This window comes from Pinus tabuliformis, chromosome 8 (genome assembly GCF_031772625.1).
Source record: "Pinus tabuliformis cultivar Carrire ecotype Pingquan chromosome 8, CPIR1, whole genome shotgun sequence".
NCBI lineage: Eukaryota > Viridiplantae > Streptophyta > Pinopsida > Pinales > Pinaceae > Pinus > Pinus tabuliformis.
Window position 1 is genome coordinate 1,800,653,683 of NC_142294.1, and position 9,632 is coordinate 1,800,663,314.

Below are 9,632 nucleotides of genomic sequence, written 5' to 3' on the forward strand. Positions count from 1 at the left end.
TTAGGGATTAATTCTTTAATATTTTAACAAGTGATAAGGAGATAAGGGCCAAGCACCTTGGGTGGAGTTTGTGCATGAAGGATTTGATAAGCAGAAGGGTTCAGGTTTCGACTTTATGTTGGCATGACCAAACATTGTTTACTATGTATAAGTACATATATTAGCTATGGCACATCGGAGATGGGTATTTTGGTATTGAACAAGAGATAAAGGAAAAGCATAATGGAGAGGTTATATATCAAGAGCATACTTAACAACTATGTGAATTAGGTTTACTACATTTACTAGGTTGATCTTGTAGAAATTCCTTGTAGATTCAAATTGCTTATGTGATTTGCTAAAACAAAAGGCTTGAAGAATCTACTCTACTCATGAGTGGAAACAATTAATTGATCGAGAAATCATGAAGCATACAAGAGAAAGAATTCAATCAACACATTACACAATGATTTTCTGGAGAAAGCGAGAACTAAAACCCCTACTATCTGTATATTGCATTAGTTAGAAAATGTGAGAAGATTACAATGCTTTTCTCAAGCACAAGTAACCTTTACACTATCTCTATATGTCTCATTTCTTCATAGATAAGCCTAGGCCAATACTTAACTGATTTTCTATTTTCCCAACTCCTTATTTCCTTGCGTTGTTTCCTTTCCAATTAGCCCCTATTAATTAGGGAAATTCCTCAATTGGAATTTTGTAATCCTCATAGGCCTTCCTTTGACTGCATGCACCATGTGTAGAATTTGGATGATTATAAAACTTATAGAACACTGCCCTTGAACTCCAATGTCAACTCGGTAACTCTCAGATGTGAATGCATGAGTTATTTATGAGTGAATCATCAGTTAATTGGTTGAATGTATGAAGCAACACCCCACTATCTAACCTCCTACTAGTTCCTCCATCAATTGGAACTAGTTTAACTCACTTTAACTTTGTTAAACTAAATTAACTAATTACAACTCAAAATAAACTCAATCAGGGATCTTATAAAGTATGACACACTCTACATGACTCAAGTTAGACCCTCAAATCGAATTAACTAAGCTAACTAAGTCAAATTAAGTTATTTAACTCGTACAAGTTTTCTTGTGATTTGGAATTAGAATTTTATTCCTAATTTAATTCAAGGGAAAATTAAACCATGACCTTTTCTTGTTGCATTTTCAACACATCTAGGTTTTCTAGGTTAACATAGGTTTACTAGGTTGGCATAAGTTTACATGGTTGACATAGGTGTAATAGCTTTATTATGTTGACTTTTTTGTATTTGGTTTACTAGGTTGACCTATGTTTACTATGTTTTTTAGATTTACTAGATTTACTTGTTGACCTTGGTTTACTATGTTGACTCAGTTGAATTAGGTTTACGAGGCTAACATAGGTTTAATAGGTTGAGCTATGTCTACTAGGTTTACTGGGTCAACTATAGCCAACCATGGTTAACTAGTGAATGATATTCAATTATGTTGACCTAGATTTACTTGGTTGACAAAGTGAAAATGGGTTTACTATGTTGACTCCTAATAGTTTTAAACCATAACATAAGCATAACATTTTAGAGCATAATTAAATTTATTGGAAAAATTAATGAATTTTAGTGTAATATTCCTAATTACCCTCAAGACCGCCTTATTCGATTGATGAAGTAAAAAAATTGGAATTCTAACCCCAAGTAGGGTTTGCGATATTGAGATTGTCTCAGTTTTTCTTGGAAAAACAATAAAAAACTTATTCAAACATAAGGATATTATAAGAATTTTCTCCCACTTTATATGACACAATGATGGAATGATGTTTTTTAATGTTTTAGTAAACCATTCCATGGAATGCAATATTGGAAATAACTCACACTCATTTGGTCTCTCAACCTTGTCATTTGAATTGGTCTCTTTGTCTCTTTGGTCTAAAGAATGGAAGGAACATGTAAATAAAAAAAAAAATCACGGCTACTATACAATATAAATTGGATGCCAAAAAATCCTTCTAGACATATCAAAGATATTGTAGATTTGATCCCTTCTTGGATGTAGATTTGGGGTGACTGTCTCCTTGGACAAATCTACTCCTTGATAATAGGTGGGGTTGATCCAATGAAAATGTCAACATTTTTCTCCTCTATACACTCTGCTTACATGTCAAGTAGTGTTGATCCAACACAAATTTCAATTTACTAATTCTTTACACAAGTTGTCCTTAATATTAGGTGGGGTCAATCAATGTGGGGGTGATTGGGTTTGCAAGTGGGTTTATCTGGTTAGGTGATTTTCCACCATAGTGGTTTTTACATTTTTATTTTTTTTAATAATTGGTTTTTAATTTTTTTTTTTAATTTATTGATTAATATTTATCTTTTATTAGTTTGCAATATAATCCCTTAAACCCCCTAATCCTAGGAGATTATAGGTTGGTCAGTCAAGAGAGGAATTAAGGCCGATGACAAAAAACTAATAATTTACATGATTAACCCATATAGGAAAATACTTGAAATAAAATAACTCATAAAAATATATATAATCACATATCTTCTGTATTTCAATAATTCAATATCCTTTATCTTCTTCTTCATCGAACTGCACATATATATCACCCATTCTAGAATCTGCGTTGAAAGTATTGAACATAGCAACATCATCATCAATTTCATTTTCAATAATTTCATTGTCGATATCATCATTGAGAACATTGTCATCTCTAGCTAGCTCTAGAACTTCTACTTCTTTAACCAACACGTCTAACCGCTCCAGCTATGCACCACTTCCTCTTTAATACAAACTTCTTTTGGTTCTTTATACTTTACCGGCTTTCCTCCTAGATCATATCTAACAATATATGACCAACCCACTTTAGCTAGAACCTCTGATTAAAAGACCTACTCACATTGGAATGGAAGAACATATGCCTTTATACTCAACTCAACTATTCTTGTATTAACCATGGTAAACCCATTATCATGCTTAATAATTTTTCTTTTAGGATCACATTCATTAATCTCTAACTTGTACCATTTGTCTTGAAATGTGATGAATTTAAAGCATTTAAAGTCACACTCAGGTATATCTTCCAAATTTCCATATCATCTATTTTGAGATACCTTATATGCTTCTCATTTTAGAGGAAATAATAGTGACTTGAAACACTATATAGTTATCCCATGGTGCAGGGTTACCACCACTTATACACATAGTATGGATAAAAATGCATAAACACAATTGTCCCAGGTATTTGACTCACGAAGGAGTCAAAACTTCAAACCATGCATAGTTAAGGCCCTCTTTAACAGTTCCTTTCTATCGGAACTTAATCACCCCACCTAAAACCTCCTATCGGGACTTTAAACTCAATATAACCCTTTGCACTTCTATTCAGGACTCATTAACTCTTACAAACCTTCATTAACCCTTATACCACATATATGAAACCGTTCCCTCTTAAAACCTTGGCTAACATATGTTTATCGCATAAAATGCTCTATCGGTGCTATTTCCTTTATAACACCCATTAATAAAGGAAAACGCTCCCAAAACATACCTTTTTCAATTTTGGTACGATCTTGGCACATTTAACAAGGATAACTTTATCGCAATCGGGGATCACACACTCATGATCTTACCACATATATGCTCCATCGCATCCAATATGTGATAATGTATTCCCATATCTCAATTGTTATTAACCATGTCTCAACACTTTATCGAGTCCGCCTTATTGCAATTCCTTATAATTTGCAACCATAACACTTATCGCAATACAAAGGATTACCTCCTCCAAACCATAAAGCGAGACTTCAAAGTTTATAAACTACGACTATATTTATTGTCGGGTCCGCGCATTCAACCATTGCCGAAGCACTGCTCCTTCCTTCCACCAATCTTCGATTAAATCAATCACCGCCATCTATTTTATTAACTGATCCAACAGTTTATATTACTCTTGATCTCCAAATTTGTTCCGACGGTTCTCTACCTTGATCTGCTTAGGAGATCCAATGGACCACACCAATTTCGGAAAGACAACTAACACGGGGTTTAACCGCTGGATAAGGCGGTTTCCCTTCTCATCGCCACTGCTACATGGCATGTGATGAGTGGAATCGTGCTCATCCTTCAATACCACTTTCGGTTTTGAAGTCACCTGAAATCTGCTTTCACTGTTACAAAACCGCCTTTCTTCATTTAAAGTTCGCCAATGCGATATTTTTCTGCCTTTGCTACGATTGGCTTCTAGCCGTTGATCTTCAAGATCCAACAGTCATTGTTCCTTGTTTTTCCACTTCTCTGTTCACCCTTTCTTTATAAATTACACTATCTCTCCAGCATTTTCTACATGGTTCGAGGTTTCCTTCAAAGGTTCTACTTTCCACTGTTCCACTGCTCAACTCCTCTCGAGCTTTCATCTTTGTGAATTCTTACATTGCCTTCTCTTCATAGCTTCACTCTGATCATCCAAGTGGATTCAATGATCCCTTTTATGATTCCTCTTAATCATTTCGCGCTTCTGCATACCCTTTAGAATTATGCCTACAACCCTGTACAAAACCTACGAATTCACATGTAGTGCATTCATAAATACTCATTCCACATACTTACACAGTCTGGAAAAAACCTCTGTATATCTAAGTATAAAGAAGTGATTACAATTGAGACTTCTCTGTCTCCAACAGGCCTATTCTTCGATATCGTGGCCTCTCCTTCGACTCTGCCTATGGGCTTACATATATGCGAGTGAGCTATGTTGAACTCATCCTAGTTTGACTCCTAGATCTATTGAATAGACTCCTAGATGTACTCTATGCTCTATGTCCACTTCTAATTCATTAATTTCCTAAAAATCTCTCCCTCTAGTTCCTCGAATCATGCAATTGTTCTAAGAGTCCTATTTGACTTCTGACTCTTTCCATTTATTCAGCACTCATGTTCTCATTTATTTGAGAGCATTTACAACATCCTCACATTATCTAATTAAATCACTTGAAAGCCTAAATATTACATTAACTTGAGATTTAGGAAACTAATTTCTCTAAAACACATGACCCCCTATGTCTACTAATTACAATGATTTTCTCTTGGGTTGAATGCTCCTACATCATACTCCTAAAGTAGAAAATATTCATGATCTCCTCATCATGTGCCTTCTAATCTTTGTCTTCCTAGATCCCATACTTTGTTTTGTAACTACCCAAATGTCATGCTTCTTTGCTGTTGTTGTACTTTTGTTGTCTTCTACTCCATTTTCTTCTTCTTGTCAATCAGGTTGAAGTTCTGATTGATCTTTCTTTCTATTGCTACCATTTTCCTCCATTTGTACTGCTTCATCATCAATTGCCACATCTCTTCAGCCTCTATCTCTAGTACGTCCTTGGACTGGTCCATGTTCTGCTTCTTATCTCTATCTCTTCCTCTTTGCCTCAGGTTGCTGCTGTTGTCCACTAATTCTTTAAACTACTATTGGTTACTTTCTCTTTGTAGCTGCTGGTTTACTTTTTGTTTTTGTTTTTCTCTTGTTCCAACTTTTTCTTTGCTTACTATGCTTACTGCTCTAGGTACCATCCTAGACATTGCTTCCACCCAAAATTCCTAAATATCTTTAAGGATATCTCCCTCTGCAACATCTAACTTCTGCATTGAAATCTAACTTTCCAGCATTCTCTCCAACAATTTAACATTTATGTTCCATGAATTAAATACTTCCACAAAATCTTCTTCTTTCATTTTTATTTGTCTACTCACTTTCCTCCAGCATCTACAACTAAACCTGCATTCACAAACCACTAGTGAAAATAAAAAACATAAGTCTTCAGTACCTTATTTTCCTTTGGCAAAAATTTAGTTTGTTGCTCTCTTTCTTTATCCTCTGTCAGCACATGAGTATGTTGTTTTGAATTCTCAAAAGAATTCATGATACTGTCAATTATCCTCTCCTCCACATCATCTGTTTCAATGATATTTCTCTGCTTGTGTTCAAGGTAGTGAACTTCTTCTTCCTTAGCCTGCTGCTAGTTAACTCATCTTTGAAATTGAGTGAACTTCTTCTTCCTTAGCCTGCTGCTAGTTAACTCATCTTTGAAATTGTTTGATTCTTACTGCTTCCCTTTCATCCTTACCCTCTTGTTCTTTAAGAACCTACATATCATCTTCAAACAAACTCTATCCTTCCCCATTGAAATTCATTGGATCATTTCTTTGGGACAATATTTCTTCAGTCTTCATTGGAATAAGACGGGCATCTTCCTCCTCTATGAGGTCTGATGCAAAGAGGTTTGATGCACCTGCATCATCTAACATTCTGCCACCTACTCCCAGGTGACTCTTCTGTCTCCTTCTAGTTCTGAGATCTTGCCATCTCAATCTTGATCTGAACGGATTTTAGATTCTGCTCCTTCTCTCTGACAAACTCTAAAGTTTTTTCATCCTCCTATGATGTACCTGCAATCATCCACAAATTATTAATTTTAAAATCATAAGACCTGGTGGTCTTACTCGACTCTTCAGTCATCACATTTCTTCTACATGATTCAGCTCCTCAAACTCAACTTTACGATATTTACCGGAAGTCGCTTGAAGAGTACATCTCTTGCGTAGTTTTACCAGCATTATGGGAACAACATGATGAGTTCTTGCTAAAAGAATTCCTGAAACACTGGGAAAATTACAAGGCCTTCGTTCGTTACATGTCTGGCATGTTCTATTATTTGATTTACCACATCCTTTGGACTGACAGACTCCCTCTAAGAGAAGTTGGGTTGATGTGTTTCCGAGAGGCTCTGCCTGATGACACACACATTAATCTCAAGAATGTTGTGTTCGATTTGATTAACCGAGAGCGCGAGGGAGAGCAGGTTGATAGTGCATCGTTAAGAAAATTTGTGGACATGTATCTGGAAATTGGTAATGGTCACCTAGATTACTACGTGAACAATTTTGAAAATTTTATGTTTGAGGATACTCAAATTTACAATGCTCGAAAGGCTGTTTTATGGATTTCGGAGTATTCTTGTCCACAATATATGGTAAAGGCTGAAGAGTGCTTGCAGAATGAGGAGCACAGAGTTGGCAATTATTTGCACTCCAGCAGCAAGAATGCGTTATTAGAGATGGTCCAAAATGAACTACTTGCCCGTTATGAAATTCAACTTTTAGGGAAACATGATTCAGGTTTCGATGCCCTGCTTAGGGATGATAAGAAAATTGATATTTGTAGGATTTACAGGTTATTTTGTAAAATCCCCAAAGGTCTCCAACCAGTGGCAAGTATTTTTCAACAACATATAATTACCCGAGGCATGGACTTAATCAAATGCGCAGAAGACACTACTAGGAACAATAACTCATCAAGCAGTAGAAGAATACATGGACTTGAATTCATAGAGAAGTTAATTGAAATTTATGACCAGAATGTCGGTTATTTGGTGCATGAATTTCAAAATGATAATTCCATTTCTAAAGCTCTGCACGAAGCTTTGGTGGTAATTTGCAATAAAAGAGTTGGAGGAACCACAAGTGAAGAGTTGTTTGCAGCTTTTTGGGATAATTTGTTGAAGAAGGGTGGCAGTCTAAAAAGGACCGATGATGATAATATTGAGAGCCTGGTGGAAAAGGTTGTAAAACTTGTTCTCTATGTGAGTGATAAAGATTTATTTGCGGAATTTTGCAGGAAATACTTAGCTAAGAGATTGTTGCATGATAGAGGTATAAATATTGATGATGAACAGAAAAACTTGTCGAAGTTGAAGGAGCCCTGTGGTTCAAGTCCTATATAAAAAATGGAGCGTATGGTTAAGGATTTCGTAGTTTCGAAAGAAATCCAAGCTGAGTTTAACAATTCCGCATATAACGATATGAAACTAACGTTGGATGTCACAGTATTGAATGCAACACGGTGGCCAACTTGCAAGTCTTCCAATCTTTATCTACCTTGTGAGATGGCTGCATGTCTTGTCAAATTTCGGGAATTTTATTCTCTGACATATCAACATCGTACACTTACATGGGTATACTCCTTGGGGACCTGTGACATCATCTCCAAATTTGACACCACGGTAATAGAGTTGTCAGTAACAACATATCAGGCAGCTCTGCTATTGCTCTTCAATGAAGCTATAAAGCTCAGCTATGAAGAAATTAAATCTCAACTAAATTTAGAAGATGAAGATGTTATTCGACTACTGCATTCGGTTTCATGTGGCAAGTATAAGATTCTTCTAAAGGAACCTAGCACTGCAACAATATCTACAACTGATAATTTCGAATTCAATACTGCCTTTTCACACAAGTTGAAGAAGATTAAGATTCCCTTTACAGAGGTGAATGTGAATGAGAGGAATAAAGTGATCGAAAATGTAAAAGAAGACAGACAGTGCTCAATAGATGCAGCAATAGTTCGCATCATGAAGGCTAGAAAGATCTTACCTCAGCATCAACTATTGATTGAGTGTGTTGAACAGCTCCAAAGCACGTTCAAGCCCGAATTTAAAGCAATAAAAGCCCGAATTCAGGACTTGATCTCAAAGGAGTACCTGGAACTGGACAATGAAAATTCTAATTTTTTGAGATATATACCCTAAAATCTCTGATTGAGATGCAAGTCAAAAACAAATCTGTAGTGAAACTCATGGTTGATTTTGTTTTATTTTATCTTAGACATTTTACTTGATTTTGGATAATCTATGTTCTACGGCTCTCCTTTTTTCGGTATGAGAACCGACTGTGGCAGATTTGGAACTCTTATGCCCACTCTGGACTGCAATGTCATTTTCATTTTCCAGCATTATTCACTTTACTTCCTCTAAAGTTTGTTTGATGGATTTTGTTGTCTGAATACCTGAGAAGTTTGTTTCCATATGTTATTTAAATTATTATTCACAAGACATGCAACCACTTCACATACTCTTTTATACTGATTTCCTCTAAGTAGCTCTGTCATCGGCCAATCCCCTTCCCAGAAAAATCTATCTTGTTATATTCAAGAGTCATTCATTGTAAGTATCGAGATGTTCTTGAAACATATTCTATCCTAGTAAAACTCTGGACGGTTCACCCCTGTTCCATTTACTTCCCTCTGTTCGATATATCCCTTAGTATTTTACAAAGAATAATTTTTGCTATGACTATCAGTATTATCAAAATAAGACATTCAAAAAAATATTTGCAGTCCATGGCTTTAGTCCAAAATCCATACCTCAAGAAATAAGGCAGTCCAAAGTTTGTTCACTGTTCAGAGCAACATTTTGGCGTCCCCTGGTTGCAGCTTCTTTCATGCATTGTTAACAACCCTCGCCATTGTTGTTAAAACTGCGAATATGTTTCATTTACTTGGAGGAACTTGAGTTGCCACAATATTTAGGTACTTGCATGTTGTCTGAATCTGTCACCCATTTTCATTGAGTCATTTCCCACTCACTCTTAAAATATGACTTTAACCTTTTAAAATATGACTTTAACCTTTTAATACATTCTCTGCACATAAGCGTTCGATATTTTTATTAAACAAAAATATGTGTTTTGGCAACAATATATTTTATAAATGTATTCAAAGACTTCTCTTCTAGGAAAGAAAAAGTATAAAGATATGTATATTTTACTAAACAAGATCTTACAATGTGAAAAAACTAATAATCATGGATAATAGTG

At 35.4% G+C, this 9,632-nt stretch overlaps 2 pseudogenes; both read left to right on the top strand.

Moving 5' to 3' along the window:
* The first annotated feature begins 6,673 nt into the window (after nt 1-6,673).
* On the top strand, nt 6,674-7,762 carry LOC149243422 (cullin-1 pseudogene; annotated as a pseudogene).
* Nucleotides 7,763-7,765: 3 nt separating this feature from the next.
* On the top strand, nt 7,766-8,566 carry LOC149243423 (cullin-1 pseudogene; annotated as a pseudogene).
* The last annotated feature ends 1,066 nt before the right edge of the window (nt 8,567-9,632 follow it).